Below are 18404 nucleotides of genomic sequence, written 5' to 3' on the forward strand. Positions count from 1 at the left end.
TTATTTACAATGATGCCTGCCCCGGTCAAACCCTTACCCAGACGACACTGAGCCAATTGTGCGCTGCCCTATGGGACTCCCAATTACAGCTGGTTATGATACAGCCTGGAATTGAACCAGGGTCTGTAGTGACGCCTCTAGCACTTAGATGCAGTGCCTTAAACCCCTGCGCCACTTGGGAGCCCCTAATAGCTTGTGCAATTCTCTCAGCTTATGCCAAACCCATGATATCCCTCACTACTCCATGGAAACCGCTATTGGCTTGAGTCAGCAATCCTAGCTAGAACTATATTTGTCCACAGCACTGCACTCCAAACTAGAATTTGGAGTTGGCCAAGACTCAAGTCACACTCTGTGACTGTCAATTTGTTGGTGTAATATGACCGATGTGATATATCCTCTCTCCCACAAACTTAATATCAAACACTTGCTTACTGTTCATAGTGTATGGATTTAATACAAATGATGCTGATGATATCCCTGACAGCATCTGCTCCAAGTTGCAGATAATTCTATAGTTATAAGTTTTGGATTTGTCATCATCTTCATCATCTTTCTTAATCATCGGCCTTAATCATCGGCTTTAATCATCGGCTTTAATCATCGGCCTCCAATATACTGTACTGTCTTTCTTTCTTCCTTCCTTTTGTATTGTGTTGTAGTGGGTGTTGATGAGTGCTTACAATATAGAGGTTGCATTGCTTTGAATAAACCCACCAATGAATCTCCATTCAATGTATTTCTGACTTGTCAATTGTTCCCCCAGTCTTCAAATGAGCTCTTGATTCAATGTACTTTCTTCGTCTGTGAGAAAAGAACTGGCCTGCAGGAACCTTCAGACATTTATCGTGTTGCTGAGGCATTATTTTGACGTTTAAGTTATGAAATCAGGACACGTCAAGTTAGAGAAGCTACTGTAGATTCCTTTAATTCGTGATCAATTTAATTGGAGGTCAGAATTTCACAGAATTTGTCAGTTTAACCTGGTTTATCCCTAATCTGACTCAATTTGTATAATCACACTCCAAGTATGATATTGAATCTCCACTTTGCCTCTGGTCTCTTTCTGTTGTCGGTTTATTGATTACCCCCAGGATATGGAGTCATTAATGGAATCACGCACATGGGACAATTCACAATACTCTTCCCATGTTGGTGTCTGGGTGAAATCACACAGAGGTTTGAAGACACAAAAAGGTCACGCCGAGTAAATGCCTGTGGAAAGAATGTGGAGATAATTTACTCACCTATCAATCTGCTCCATTAAACCAGCATGATCAGTTCAATAGAGCTCTGAATGACACTTGAAATATTGAAATCAAATCAAATGAGCATTCTGAATAGGGTTTAAGTCATAGTTGTCTCTTTACTCTGTTATAGCATGTCATAAAACATTTAGAAATCCCTGAGTTGTGTATACATCATTTCTAAGTGTGGTAGGCTATTGCCTTCCCTTCAAAATCTTGAGCTCTTTTCTGCAACTATTTATAAAGTTACTCAGCAAAGGGCTGCCAGCAAGCCTTTAAACATGCAGTAGTAGGTGGTCACTTAGAATCAAAGCTATTTGCTGCAATCTGAAGATGTCAGTATGTGTCCACATTCATTACAGAATCGGAATAATATTTCAAAATCCTATGCCACTCACAGAACCTCTTCATATGCAGGAGGCTCTTCAAAAATATATGTTTGACTAAATGAAATATATGAATGGAAGGTATTTGTTTCTTAAGCAGTCCTGAGAGGAAGAGGAGTGAACCTTGGTCAGAAGATAATGAGTTTTTATAATGCATTTCTGTTGCACTGTCAACACGTCGGCACTGTTCAGTCGCTAAATCGCAATGTCTGCGCTTTACCTACCCACCTATTTAAGTAGATTCTTCCTATATTATTTGTATTAAGAAAGTTACTTAGACATCTGTATGCACGGCTTAGTTTCCCTGTCACAAAAAGAGCACACCAGGTCTGGGTTTAAGGGGAAAAGCAACATGATTACACCCTGGTGTTTATTCCAGAACATCTGGCTACAAGGAAATAGGCTGCAAAGAATGTTCTAATCATGTACAGAAGGCCTAAGCCGCTCCATTAAGGACTAAGCTGACCTATCAGTGGAACCTTTGCTAATCCAAATTGTGCTTTAGCTGGCACAGATTGCTCAATTCAACCAGTGAGCTGAAAATACTCTGAAATGGTGGACCAGGTTTGTGAACGGCTATAGCCATTTATGCAAATACTTATCCTTTCGATTATCTCTGTACACAAAGACCAGTCTTTTTTCTTTTGATATACAAATGTTCTTTGATGGCATATACAGTCATTTCCAGAATTATTGGCAACCTTTTAAAGATGAGCAAAAAGACTGCAATAAATAATACAAATACTGAGCTATATTGTATGCTAAAAAAAATGAAAATGATATTATTTTATACTAATACAATTGCTCAGATGAAAATATTTTGTTTAAAAAGCAATATTTTTTTCTCTATAAATTATTGCCACCCCTGTTTTCAATACCTCACCTTCCGAGGATAACGGCACTGAGCCTTTTCCTAAAATGTTTTATGAGATTGGAGAACACATTGGGAGGGATCTTAGACCATTCCTCCAAACATAATTCAGTTCCTTGATATCCTTCCTCTACACTTATGGACTGCTCTCTTCAATTCAAACCACAGGTTTTCAAATCCTTTCAACCCCGGAGACTGAGATGGTCATAACAAAATAGGCTTGGGCGGTATACTGTACCATATACCGGGGTATTTGGAAAAAGCCATGGGATGTTTTTTAAATACCGTCAATGCCATCAAAACTATTTGACATTTGAATATTTGTAGCTACTTTTTAAGTTAATACCTGCAGTCAAGTTGTGCAATACGTTAGGAGATAAAACAGATTGCGTTCTTCATTTTACATTATGAAGCTTACAGTACCTTAGTCCACCAGAACAGTTGAGCTAGTCGCGGGTTTGTTTGTAAATAGAACAGCTGGAGAAAGCAGAAGCTAGTGAGTCCATAGCGTTCTATACAATATCTATCAGCGAGTCTCTGTTGTGCTGCGCATATGAGTTGATGAAGTTACACTTGAATGCAATTCACTACTACATGTTTGCCATAAGCTATCTTATAACGGCTTTCTGCCGTGAGAAGTTTGGGTGAAATATCTGTACAGCTGCCATTTTTTCCCCTGTGCTTTTTCTCCTCTGTTCTTCTCCCCTCTGCTCCGTGTACACATGCTGCTCTTCCTTTAGAAACAGCATGTTTTGTTCATTTGCACAATTTCTCTCATACACTTTCGCTTGTAAATGTCGACACTCATCGAAAATGACATCTGGTAGCGCCTAGCTATGCTTGTATAACTTTATGAACTGGATTCACCTGTCTTTGCAATTAGTTTATGTTCGCTTTCGCACGTTAGCATTTAGCTAATTGGGGGTCTATGTGATTTCGCTATTACTTGTGATGATTTTGTTAGCATTGTGGTTAATAGTAGACCCCCAATAGGCTTCATTTTGTGTTTTTTAATGCCACCTTGTGTGGTGTCCGGCGGTAATACCGTAAATTCCGGGATGGCAGAAGGACGGTATGTTATAAAAAATCTGAATACTGGCCAAGCCTATTGCAAAATGTTGATTTTGTGGTCAATTAACCATTTCTTAGTGGATTTTGATGTGTGCTTGGGGTTATTGTCTTGCTGGAAGATCTACTTGTGGCCAAGTTTCATCCTCCAGGTAGAGGCAACCAGATTTTTGGCTAAAATGTTCTGGTACTGGATAAAGTTAATGAAGCTGGTGACCTTAACAAGGGCCCCAGGACCAGTGGAAGAAAAATAGCCCTAAAACATCTAAGATCCACCACCTTATTTTACAGTAGGTATGGGGTTCCTTTCTGCTTATGCATCCTTATTTCGATGCCAAACCCAACACTGGTGTGCGTGGCCAAAGAGCTTTATTTTCATGTCATCTGAACATAGCACTGGTTCCAATCCAGGTGCCAATGCCATTTAGCAAACTCCAGGTGTTTACATTTGTTGGATGACATGAAAATAAAGCTCTTAGGCCACGCACATCAGTGGTGGGGTTTGGCGTCGAAATGAGGATGCAATGCCCTATTATAAACTGCGTTCATTCATGTAGACAATATTGCCATAGTCAATAATGGGAATGAATGTTGACTGAATGATTTGTTTTCAGCTATTTAACGAAAGACAGAACCTGTTCTTATAGAAGAGTTCTATAGGAATTCCTATAGTTTAATTCTTAATTTCTTAACTAAGTCATCAACATGCTTTATTGAATGATAGTGTCACGTCTACTCCTGCTCCCCCTCTCTGGCACTCATTGTCGCTAGTTTACTTATTACTACCCGCACCTGCGCCCCATGAGACTCACCTGGACTCCATCACTTCTATGATTACCTCTCCTATATCTGTCACACCCTTTGGTTCTTTCCCCAGGCAGTATTAGTTGTTTCTCATGTCCAGACGCTACTCTTGTTTTGTTCCATGTGTTTTGTATTATTAAATTCACCCCCTGTACTTGCTTCCTGACTCCCAGCGTCTGCTTTACAGATAGCTTTTTGTCAATCCAGATTCCCAGGTATTTACAGTATATGCGGGGACACAATCAATGAGGGTGTAACCGATGTGAAATGGCTAGTTAGTTAGCGGTGGTGCGCGCTAATAGCGTTTCAATCAGTGACGTCACTCGCTCTGAGACCTGAAGTGGTTGTTCCCCTTGCGGCGCGATGGGTAACGATGCTTCGTGGGTGTCAGTTGTTGATGTGTGCAAGGGTCCCTGGTTCAAGCCCAGGTTGGGGCGAAGAGAGGGACGGAACCTACACTGTTACAAGGGCACCATACAAAGTGATTTGGAAAAGAAGTATCAAGTATTGAAATGAAAACAAAGATTCACTAGAAGTTAACAAAACTTACATCGAGCCAGTTAGCGGATGAGAGAAGGGCAGTCAGTCGATTGGCTGACCAGGGTAAATGAAACCGCCATTTCTTTAAAATAAAAAGCGGGCGATATCAAATGCTGATTAAAAGCATCACTTATCAAGTTTTTCTCAGTAATAATGCCCAAGTGTGACACAACTTGCTTAGGCAGGGAAAGAGAGGAATTTCCATGCTTCAGTTCATTAACTATTTTCCAAAATGTTGATGGATCACCAGGAGAGTCTGAGATAGAACTTAGAAAGTAGATTGATTTATCTTTCTTGACTGAGGAAGTGCCTCTATTTCTCAATTGCCCAAAAACCGGACAATCAGCTACAGAGTTTTTTTTTCTAGCATGAGCACAGGCCTGATTTCTCATCATAACAAGATCTGAAAGTTCTATAGAGAAACAAGGAGACAAAAACAGTGAGAAAAAAGTATTACTTGTTAAACAAAATGTGTTTCTCTGAACTGTATTAGTATAAGATAATAGAATTTAACCAAAAAAATGTACATACAATACAGCACAGTATTTGTATTATTTATTTTATACAGTCTTTATTGCTCATCTATATCAAGGGTGCCAATAATTCTGGACCTGACTGTATCTACGAAATTTAGCATGCTATCATTTGGACATTTCATAGTTCTAACACAGCTGTGGTATAGTTACACCACACACGGATGTATTGAACGACAGACCTTTCACAGGCACGATAGTAGAGTAAGTGAAGCACAGGGAATGCATGCTTATATAAGAACGACAACTATGTTTACTTACATCTGGTTAGTGCAGGGATTGTTTTTCCTGGTCATGTCTGACAAAATGGTTTGAAATGGGTTTAAAATCATTCAATATGTATGGGCAGATGTGTTGTTGTACTGAGTTCTGGCCTGTCTTCAGGGAATAGTCTTATTACCATTACTCTATGTGGGTTGGGTTATGCAAGCCTGGCTCTTTATGGATGGGTTGATACAGTGTTCAGTTTGAGTACATTTGAGTGAACATGCCACTGGCTACTTTAATTTCCTGTTGATATAATATAATTAATTGCAATCTGATCTCACAAAAACACAAAAACACCAGAGAACAAGTTAATCTCAAAAGATTGCTTCTAAAGGAATCCCCGTGGTGTGCCCTGTTTCTGATCCAGAATCTCTAAGGGAGGGACCCTTGTTCAACAACATAAGGGCAAGAGGGTTAACAACACTGTCAAAATAAACAACTCTAGAGAAAAAATTGCTATGTCCAGACCACTCGATTTAATGTCTCTCTCTACGCTGGACAGGGTTCACGTAACACGAAGAGTGTTTTTTTTCATTCTAGGTTATATTTTCATGTACAGTGCCTAGTGAAGGTCTTCACATTTTGACATAATGTTATGGGTATGCTTGTCACTGGCAGAGACTGGGGAGTTTATCAGGATCAAAATAAATATGAAAGGAGCAAAACCTAGGTAAAAAGTGAGAGGAAAACCCGCACCAGTCTTCAGAAAACATTACCCTGGGATAGAGTTATTTTTATTTTTCAGTGGGACAACTACACACATTTTAATGCCAAAGACACACCAGAGTGGCTTTCCAAGAGTTGTTGAGTGTTCCTGAGTGGTCTAGTCTCAGTCCTGACTTAAATGTTCTTGAAAATCAGAGACAAGGTTTGAATTTTGCTGTCCATCAATGACTCCAAACAGAATTTACTGAGCCTGAGCAATTTTGACAAAAACAATTGATATATGTTGCCCTGAGAGTTGTGCAAAGTTGGTAGAATCTTATTAAAAATGATTCACAGCTGTAATGGCATCCAAAGGTGCTTCCACCAAGTAATTATAGTGCATTCGGGAAGTATTCAGACCCTTTGACTTTTTCCACATTTTGCTACATTACAGCCTTATTCTAAAATTGATTAAATTCATGTTTTTCCTCATCAATCTACACACAATACGCCATAATGACAAATCAAAACAGGCTTTTAGAAATTGTTGCAACATTTTTAAATATAAAAAACTGAAATACCTTACTTACATAAGTATTCAGACCCTTTGATATGGGACTCGAAATTTAGCTCAGGTGCACCCTGTTTCCATTGATCATCCTTGAGATGTTTCTCCAACTTGACTGGAGAAAATCTGTGGTAAATTCAATTGATTAGATATGATTTGGAAAGGCATACACCTGTCTATATAAGGTCCCACAGTTGACAGTGCATGTCAGAGCAAAAACCAAGCCATGCGTTCGAAGGAATTGTTCGTAGAGCTCAGAGACAGGATTGTGTTGAGGCACAGATCTGGGAAAGGGTACCAAAATATTTATGCAGCATTGAAGGTCCCCAAGAACACCGTGGCCTCCATCATTCTTAAATGGAAGAAGTTTGGAACCACCAAGACTCTTCCTAGAGTTGGCCGCCTGGCCAAACTGAACAATCAGGGGAGAAGGGCCTTGGTCTGGGAGGTGACCAAGCACCCGATGGTTACTCTGACAGAGCTCCAGAGTTCCTCTGTGGAGATGGAAGAACCTTCCAGAAGGCCAACCATCTCTGCAGCACTCCGCCAATTAGTAATCTATGGTAGAGTGGCCAGACGGAAGCAACTCCTCAGTAAAATGCACATGACAGCCCGCTTGGAGTTTGCCAAAAGGCACCTAAAGGACTTTCAGACCATGAGAAACAAGATTCTCTGGTCTGATGAAACCAAGATTGAACTCTTTGGACTGAATGCCAAGCGTCACGTCTGGAGGAAACCTGGCACAATCCCTACAGCGAAGCATGGTGGTGGCAGCATCATGTTGTGGGGATGTTTTTCAGTGGCAGGGACTTGGATACTAGTCAGGATCGAGGGAAAGATGAACAGAGCAAAGTACAGCGAGATCCTTGATGGAAACCTGCTCCAGGGTGCTCAAGACCTCAGACTGGGGCGAATGTTCACCTTCCAAAAGAACAGTGTGCTTACCCTAAGCACACAGCCAAGACAACGTAGGAGTGGCTTCGGGACAAGTCTATGAATGTACTTGAGTGGCCCAGCCAGAGCCCGGACTTGAACCCGATCGAACATCTCTGGAGAGACCTGAAAATAGCTGTGCAGCTACGCTCCCCATCCAACCTGACAGAGCTTGAGAGGATATGCAGAGAAGAATGGGTGAAACTCCCCAAATACAGGTATGCCAAGCTTGTAGTGTCATACCCAAGAAGACTCGAGGCTGTAATCATTGCCAGGGTATAACAAATTACTGGTCTGTTTTTCAGTTTTTATTTATTTATACATCTGCAGAAATTTCTAAAAACCTGTTTTTGCTTTGTAATTATGGGGTATTGTGTGTAGATTGATGAGGGGAAAAAACTATTTAATCAATTTTAGAATAAGACTGTAACGTAGCAAAATATGCAAAAGGTCAAGGGGTCTGAATACTTTCCCAATGCACTGTATTATTGGGTGTGAAGACATACACATTCAAGACATCTTTATTTAAATAAATAATAATAATTTATACTTTGAAAATGTGGAGTAGGTTGTGTAGATCTATATGAAAACCTTCAATTTAATCCCTTTTTAGATTTAATTTTAAGGCAGTAAAATGTGAAGAATCTACAAGGGGTGTGTAGACTGTCACTAGGCACTGTATATTTTATGATTCTCAGGATCAAAGCCTAGCATCTGCAATCCAATTGAACTGTGCCCAAGTACCCCACTTGCAACCATGTTATAAAGAGAATCGTAGACAATATTCCACATTGGTAGAGCATACAGTACAGATTGTTGTTGAAGTTCAGCATTATGTCTCCCCAACAGAATGCTGAGCCAACTCAATATAAAATCATTCTTTATCTTTGGGAAAAGGGACATGGAACATGTCAGCTGTGAAATGGCCATCCCAAGTCATTGAGCAGACTCACTGGCTTGCAATGCTAAAGATGGGGGGAGATAGGTTTGTTATCCTGGAATAGATCTCAGTGCATCCCTCTGAGGCCAGCTTTGAGCCAATGAGCAGCACTTCCAATAAACCACTGTACACATCCTTAATCTCCTCAGCAGAGGTAGTCTGACACTGTGAGTGAATCTGCCATAAACACACATCGCAAATGCAGGATAATGTTTTACAGATATACAGATTAACTTGTGTAATCCGCGCTGCCAAAGGGAGAGCTTAAAAAGGAACATATCAAACGTTTATGGACAAAATAAAAACCAAATATTAAACCCTCATCTCAGCTCCGGGGGCTTTTTTTCTCTAATCTCAAATATTTTTCTCTTCTAGGAGTATCTGCAAGATCACTGACAAATCTTCTCCCTCTCAAGAGAACTGAAAATCTCCTTTTGCTGAACAAGAGGGGAAAAACGAATAGTTGAAGGACTTTACCGACTTTACCTTCAGTGTCCATGGTGACAAATGACTGTGATCCCGGGGTTAAAACAGTGCTAAGTATAAGTGGTGTTTCTCTGACCACAGCTGAAGTAAACTATTTAACAGCACTATTCACCAAGGTTATAGGAAAAAATGAGTGCTAGGGTAAATCTTTTCCAGAATGTCAGTGGGCTGGCTCACACTGCCGAGGCTAAACTGACTTATTCACCATCATCAGCAGCAGTGTTACAGTCTGAGATGCCGGACTATTATTCTAAAGGCCTTTTGATGGATTTGAGTTGTGCCTAAATGTGCCTTTTTCACCAAATGTTGGCGGTAAAAGGAAGTGAAGTGAGTAAAGCTAACCCAGCCAAGAGGATTATTTTCCTAACAGGAAATAAGATACATCTCCAGACACTGATGGAGGATCCTGTCCTTCGATCCCCAGCTGCACAGCCAACCTTGAAAAATCTTCATTTAGCAGGCAGGGCGATATAAAACATTTGACTGCTAAACAACAGCCGACATCACCTCAAAAATGCAGTGCTCCACCCAGTAAAATGTATTTTTACCTCAAAAATGTATTTTACTGGGTGGAGCACTGCAATGAAACAGAAACTTCAGGTGGCCTTCTGTACTAACGCAGATTATCTTTCATCCCAAAGTAGTTGCAGAAATAAACATACAAATGTCTAATACTAAATGCGAACTGTTATGATTGCATGACTTTGTGGGCGGTGATGGTCCTGATTAGTTAAAGCAGGGGCATATCTCTGGCTCTGTGCCTGTGTGATGGAATGATTGACCTGGGACGGTATGCAGCACAGTCAGAGCCTTTGAAGCTTGCCACAAAGAAGGCCTGCTTCACTTCAGAAATGGCAAGGATGTGGACTAAAAGGTATCTGGCCAATGAATAACCTCTTGGAGTTTACTGTCCACACTTTTGTCCATATACTGCTTCAGTTAGATCACATTTTCTACAGTAGCTCAGGAGAATAAAAAAAATCGAAAAACTTTGAAGAAAAGTAAAATGGTACATTTACAATTTTCCATGACAGTTAGCTCCTTGAAAGGCTGGATTCATCTAGGAATGGTATAATTTCTACAAATGAGTATGAATTTGGTGTTTGTTTATTTTCCTCAGCTAGCCACAGTACATTACACATTTTCTATTTTATTGGCCTATATTCCACTTCTGCAGATTTATTTTTTTACCTTAAAAACTGTTTGAGTAAATGTGTTTCACCGATTTCACGATGCAACTGAATGTCTGTACTTATCATCTGTAGAGTGTCAGTCCATGTCTTCTCCTGATATATAAGGAACCTATTTACAAAATAACATTTTAGCAACCAACCGCTGCAAATATTTGAGAAAATAAGACATCCTTTTAAATGAATGAAGAGAAATTAGGAGGGGAAAGTCATCTTACTTGTGTGGTAATGAAATGATGGCCTTTGGCATCATTTCCACTGAGGCTGATTTCCCTTCCTATAATACATGCAGATATATTCCATGTAATAGTACAAGCCTCCCTCTTATGCACCATTGTAGTTCCATCAGCCTCATTTTAACACTCGACCCTCAAACAACTCCCTCATGACCCACTTTAGTTTTCCTCAACTGCTGTGAGAGTCTCTTTTGTTTAAGGACGATCCACTGCCTGTCAATTAACCTGAGTGTCAGAATCACTGGATATAATAACAGATCTCAAATCTGACCAAAGATTGTTTAATGTGATCAAACATTATGGAGAATTTTATGACTTTACAAGTTTAAAAAAAACCTATCCAAGAATTGTGGACATTTCTTCTCATTACACTGTCCTTACTTTTTACCTTACACTTGGTACCTGAGAACTTCCTTTAACCTGAGTCACCCCAGTGCCAGAGACTGTCCCTGGGCCCCATTAAGTTGAGTGAGACAGGGTACAAAAGGATAAAACATCCCAGTAAAGCCCTGGAAAGCTCATGGGGACTGCTACCCGTGCTCCAGCTTGGTTACCAGAGAGCACTTAAGTTGAGGGTACTCCACTCATCAGGAACATGTTTCCCATCTACACTATTGTTATAATAATCCCCTGTTTCTGAGACCACAGCACATTGTCAAGACCTGTCAAGACCTGTCATGCCGTAGGTTATAAGAAAATATTTGCATTCCATAAAAATGCAATGATAGTTCATCACCATACACCTCTGACTGTGGAAGGGCTGTTATGGAGGATGTCCCTCCATAATAATGATATCAGGCCTATTCCTCTGCAACCAAAAAAATCTAGCTATCAATCAATCACATTTATTTCATAAAGCCCTTTTTTACATCAGCAGCTGTCACAATGTGCTTATACCGAGCGGTACAGAGGGTTAAAGGGTTAAATTATCAAAATAATTTGCTATGAACTGAACTGTATATTTGAATTACTTTGAATTTAACCGGCTGACTATTCCTTGCTGCCTGGTTCCTGAACAACATTCAATTAAGTACTGTGATCTGATGATTTGACACAACAAACTGCATTGCGGCTTTCTGGTGTCTCCCCTACTGTGAGGAATCCTAAACAGATGTTATTTCAAAGAGAAGACTCTTTATAATGAGGGAGGAAGGAGGGAGTGGAGTCAACCTATACTGAGGAAGCATATTTTTATTTCCCCCTGTCTGAGAACTTGCAGACTTTAGTTCAGAATACATTTGGATTCTTCATTGAAGGTTGATCATAATGAGGAATGCCAATACCACATTTCAACATGACAGAGGGGGTGGTCTAGACTGTCAGCACGACTGGGTATACATTTGTCTGGTTGCTTTTAAATCTACGTGACCTCCAGCTAAACTATAAGACACATAGATAGACCTGAAACAGAGCTACTCATCCTGAAACTCCCATAAAAATGGCTTCACTGTCTATGTGGCTGAAAATGAAACACTCACTACAACAATGCCCCATGTCTTTATCAACACTACAGTAAGTGGTCCATCTGTATACGTCATTAACTGCTGGGCTTTTTACTGATTTATCATCTAGTAGAAACTATCATCTAAAAGCAACAGCCATTACATCAGCGTAAGATGACCGGCCCTTGAACTCCTACTGAAGGCTGCATCTGACACAGGTGGTGTGTTGGATGCATTCCTGTTAGGAGAGGAATGAATAGTTGCTTTGAATAATTTGGTTGGGGCCATCGATCCATAATGCCTCACAGAAGCAACTGAAAATGTGGACCAACAAGGAAGTTAAAGGACATCTGCATAGCAGTAAGCACACAACTTTGTATATTGATTGACTAGACTGGTTTTGTTTGCTAGCAAAGAGTGCAGCTAACAGCAAATAAGTGCACACACACACAAAGGAATTCTTTAACCCCACAGTTAGCTAAGATGGTTAGCTAGCTAGCTAAGGTTGTGTACAGTTAGTTTCACAACCATTTCGCAATTGTGACACACCTGCATGCATATTCACTTTCCATGTAATCAAAGTGAAAGTGTGTACATTTTTCTTCAAAATTGGCTTAATTAATTCTGTCTTGACTCATATTTTGTATTGGAAACAGATCTCAAGCATTCACATCTACTGATGAATAACATTGGTGTTATTAATGTTTTTAATAGACAGGTTTTATATGTGAGCACAGCAGTTAAAAGCTTGTCGAAGGAATTTTTCAGGCTTTCCCTGCTTGTGTCACGGTTGTCGTAGGAATGAGCAGACCAAAGTGCAGCGTGTGTGTCGTTCCACATTTTATTTTCACTGTGAAACTATGCAATACATACAAATAAACTGAATAACAAAAACAACAACCTGTGACGCAGAGGTGAAACATACATTAACTCAAAGACAATCTCCCACAAACCCAGGTGGGAAAAGCACCTTAAGTATGATCTCCAATTAGAGACAACGATGACCAGCTGCCTCTAATTGGAGATCATCCCAAACAAAACCCAAGATAGAAATACAAAACTAGAACATGACAACATAGAAAAACTAAACTAGAAAACCCCCCTGTCACGCCCTGACCTACTCTACCATAGAAAATAACAGCTTTCTATGGTCAGGACGTGACAGTACCCCCCCAAAGGTGCGGACTCCGAACGCACCTAAAAAAAAAAAAGACAAATGTCTATGGCGGCTCTGGTGCAGTAAGCAGAACCTTCTCATCCCGCGTATCCTCCAACAGAGCGGACGGCTCCGGTTCGAGGCGTAACCCCCGCTCCGCCCGCTGATCCCTCTGCTTTTGTGCCACCGGACCGTGGATCGTCGGAGGAGGAACCGGACCGCAGATCGTCGCCAGAGGTTCTGTACTGCGGACCACCGCCGGAGGTTCTGGACTGCGGGCCGCCGCCGGAGGTTCTGGACTGCGGGCCGCCGCCGGAGACTCCGGGCTGCGGGCCGTCGCCGGAGGTTCCGGGCTGCAGGCCGTCACCGGAGGTTCCGGGCTGCGGGCCGTCACCGGAGGTTCCGGGCTGCGGGCCGTCTCAGGAGGTTCTGGGCTGCGGGCCGTCTCAGGAGGTTCCGGGCTGGTAACTGTTGCCGGAAGCTCTGGACTGGGAACTGTCGCCGGAAACTCTGGACTGGGAATGCGCACTGGAGGCCTGATGCGTGGGGCTGGCACAGGTGGCGCCAGACTGGTAACACACACCTCAGGGCGAGTGCGGGGAGCAGGAACAGGACACCCCGGACTGGGCAGGCACACTGGAGGCCTGATGCGTGGGGCTGGCACAGGTGGCGCCAGACTGGTGACACGCACCTCAGGGCAAGTGCGAGGAGCAGGCACAGGGCGTACCAGGCTGGATAGACTCACTGGAGGCCGGGTACGTGGGGCAGGTACAGGATATACTGGGCCGTGGAGGCGCACTGGAGGTCTCGAGCATAGAGCTGGCACAACCCGTCCTGGCTGGATGCTTACTTTTGCCCGGCAAACGCGGGGCGCTGGCACAGGACGCACTGGGCTGTGAATACGCACTGGCGACACAGTGAGCAGAGCCGGCGCAGGATATCTTGGACCGAGAAGGCGAACTGGAGACCAGGAGCGCTGAGCTGGCACCACCCTTCCTGGCTGAATGCTCAACCTAGCTCGACAAATGTGGGGCGCGGGCACAGATCGCACCGGGCTGTGAATGCGCACTGGCGACACAGTGCGCATCACCGTATAACACGATGCTTGCTTAGTCACTCGCTCCCCACGGTAAGCACGGGGAGTTGGCTCAGGTCTCCAACCTGACTCTCCCAATCTCCCCGTGTGCCCCCCCCCCACACTTTTTTGGGGGGCTGCCTCTCGGGCTTCCGTCGTTGCCGTGGTAGTTCCTCGTCTCGTTGCCGCTCTGCTCTCGCTGCCTCCACCTGTTCCCATGGGCTGCGATGCCATCCAGCCTGGATCTCCTCCCACGTCCAGGATCCCATTCCATCCAGGATGTCTTCCCAGGTCCATCTCTCCTGACCACGCTGCTTGGTCCTTTGGTGGTGGGAGATTCTGTCACAATCGTCGTAAGGAGTAGACCAAGGTGCAGCGTGGTAAGTGCTCATATTTCTTTATTGTAACTTAGAACACTAAATCAAAATAATAAACAACAAAAAACGACCGTCACGTTCTGCAGGCTTACTGAGCTGTACAAAAACAAGATCCCACACTGAAGGAGGGAAAAAGGGCTGCCTAAGTATGATTCCCAATCAGAGACAACGATAGACAGATGCCTCTGATTGGAAACCATACTAGGCCAATTAAAGAAAAAGACAACATAGAAATATATCACAGACTGCCCACCCCACACCCTGACCTAACAAAATAGAGAAATAAAACGTCTCTCTCAGGTCAGGGCGTGACAGCTTGCTTATTTCACATGATCACATCTGAAATGAGCAGATTCAAAACTATAGGCAGAAATATCATCTGCTGTATACGAGTGGTAGTTGTTTGCACCGTTCAAGATGGAATCAACATACATAGAGCACTGTAAGCTTCAATAATGTGTACATTGAATATCCAAGACCAGGGTGAACAATTCACTTATGAAGAAGGTAGGAGCATGACACGTCCATGCACGGCTTGTGAGTAAATGGCTTTGCTGTCCACCAAATGAGCACAAGGGTATTATGATGAGGTCCAAGCTCCTGATGGACTCATTATAAATGGTTTCTACATTAATTATTGCCTCACACAGGCAGTGAGCTATTACGAGCTTATTTTCTCCCTTTAACTGTTCATTATTTCCCTGAGCAAATGACGCCAGCATCTCACAGTCCTCCCAAGTGTCCTGCCTCCTCACATGCCCACAGCATGGTTAGGGTTGAAATTAGCATCATGCAGCTTGGAATTATTTCACCCCATTATACCCAATGAGCATGTGTAACAGAGTTAAGAACGCACCGTAAGCTCACTCCACGGCTAGCTTGAAATGTCACCGAAGGCGCTAGCTCAAAAAGTTGGTACGTTGTCAAGGAGGGAGTGTCTGCGAGCAGAGAAACACTGGTTCGAGTGCAGTATGGGGACAGGGACAGTGGAGGAAGTCAAACAGTTATCAGCACACTGACGTCCGTTTCACATGCAGAAATACATTACATTACTTTCCATGGAAGGATTATCTCTCAGTGCATCAGTACTGCAATCTACACCAATATAGTGTCTGAATCTGTGGTTGTATTGAGGAGTTTGAATTCATAGCAATGTTTATTCAGGTGTCTTATTCAGGGCTCTAGCCTTTTGGGGGCGCTAACCGAGATTTGGTTGGGCCCCCCTGTAATTCTACACATTTTGCCATAGGTCAGAGAGGATTTTATTATAATTGTATGAAACATTTAGCCATGACTTATGCCATGCTAATGATATGCGTGAGAATGACTAACCAACAAATTTAAAAATTGCTGATGCACAACCAAATATCGAACTTGCACCTTGTGTATTCGATTATTCTCTCTCAACAGTAGGTTTTTGGCTTATGCCTGGAGCCGGCCCTGTACATTTGTACCAGAGGAGGTCTGGCGAGAGGAGCTATATAAGGACAGGCTCATAGTAATGGCTGGAAAGGTATTAAATGGTACGTTATCGAACATATTGAAATCATGTTTAACTCGGTTCTATTTATTCCATTCTAGCCATTACAATGAGCATGTCCTCCTATAGCGCCTCCCACTAGCCTCCTCTTGTTTGTACGACGTTACTCAAAGCCATTCTGTGATTTTATTTGACCATTACAACAAGAATACTGCAATGCGGGTTCGATGGCCTTAAAGACATTACTAGAGCAGCACGATACAAGCTCAAAGGGAGGTCTGAATCTGCCTTTCATTATTGTGTGACAACAGTTGGACAGTGATGAAATCAAGTTGCCCTAATGTGCAGCTGGTGACAGTCATGCACAGTCAGACCTCACCCATTCACTAGTGATGCTGTTTTCACACACACAGTGGTGTAAAGCACTTGAGTAAAAATACTTTAAAGTACTACTTAAGTAGTTGATGTAGGTATCAGGGCCCTGTTGCATAAAACACTTTAAGGTGAATTTCCCCCTTAAATTAAGTGAAAAAGTTAAGGGTGCCCATGAGGTCCCTTAACTGCTTCATTCAGTATCGATATCAATGTAAAAAGCATTTGTGGAGGTGAATGTTGCTTTCATCTGATCTGGTTACAAAAGTAAAACCTCAACTAGCTAGCTACTTAGATAAACAATGGAAGGTGCACTATCCCTGGCTACAAAGATAGCTGAGTAGTTAGTTATACTGTAGCCACTCTGTAAGCTAGCTTGGCGTACTAGAAAGTAATATAAACAAGTTGATAAGAAACATGGTTTATTATCTTCTGGAGCAATTTGGTTGTCCTGTCTTGATTATAGAAGTTCTATTTTTCCAATCTCACAAAACGAAAGAGATCTCTTTGAGGAGATGTTTAGTCAGTGAATCAGGCCATCTCCATGGTAGCAAGATACTCTTTCTGGCATACATGCTTTCAAACTACCGTAAAACCCCTTAAGTATGCCCTTACCTAGGGAAATATTTGAGGGGCTCTATGCAACACCCTTAAAACTATTTAGGGATAGGGGGCAGCATTGGGAAGTTTGGATGAAAAGCGTGCCCAGAGTAAACTGCCTGTTACTCAGGCCCAGAAGCTAGAATATGCATATAATTAGTAGCTTTGGATAGAAAACACTCTAAAGTTTCCAAAACTGTTAAAATAATGTCTGTGAGTATAACAGAACTCATATGGCAGGCAATAACCTGAGAAAAATCCAACCAGGAAGTGGGAATTCTGAGGTTTGTAGTTTTCAAGTGAATGCCTATCGAATATCCAGTGTCTGTGGGGTCAGATTGCACTTCCCAAGGCTTCCACTAGATGGCAACAGTCTTTAGAAGTTGTTTCAGGCTTCTATTGTGAAAGGGAAATGAATAAGAGCACTCTAAGCAGATGGCCCAGGTGAAAACCTTTAGACTAGTCACGCGCGTGAGCGCGAGCTCCGTTTCCTTTCCTTTCCTTTCTAATGAAAACAGTATTGTCCGGTTGAAACATTATTGAATATTTAAGATAAAAACACCCTAAGGATTGATTAGAAACATCGTTTGACATGTTTCTATGAACTCAAATTGAACTTTTTTTACTTTTCGTCTAGACTTTGTGCCCGAACTTTCTGCATTTGGATTACTGGACTAAACGCGCGAACAAAAAGGAGGTATTTGGACATAAAGATGAACTTTATCGAACATTTATTGTCTAACATGGAGACCTGGGAGTGCCATCAGATGAAGATCATAAGTGATTCATTTTAATGCTATTTCTGACTTTTGTGACACCTCTCCTTGGTTGGAAAATGGCTGTATGGTTTTTGTGGCTAGGCGCTGACCTAACATAATTGCATGGTGTGCTTTCACTGTAAAGCCTTTTTGAAATTGGACACAGTGGCTGGATTAACAAGAAGAGTATCTTTAATCGTATGTATAACACTTGTATCTTATATCAATGTTTATGATGACTATTTCTATAATTTGATGTGGCTCTCTGCATTTTCACTGGATGTTTGTTTGAGACAATTAATTTCTGAACATAACACGGCAATTTCGAATAAGGTTTTTGGACATAAAGATTAACATTATCGAACAAAACAAACATTTAATGTCTAACATGGAGTCCTGGGAGTGCCACCAGATGAAGATCATCAAAGGT

At 42.0% G+C, this 18404-nt stretch overlaps 1 protein-coding gene across 1 annotated transcript in view; it reads right to left on the bottom strand.

The window, feature by feature from the left end:
• LOC106601107 (heparan sulfate glucosamine 3-O-sulfotransferase 4) overlaps positions 1-18404 on the bottom strand; it is a 96641-nt gene that overhangs the window by 9872 nt on the left and 68365 nt on the right. The window lies entirely within an intron of this gene.

This window comes from Salmo salar, chromosome ssa03, assembly GCF_905237065.1.
Source record: "Salmo salar chromosome ssa03, Ssal_v3.1, whole genome shotgun sequence".
Lineage (NCBI taxonomy): Eukaryota > Metazoa > Chordata > Actinopteri > Salmoniformes > Salmonidae > Salmo > Salmo salar.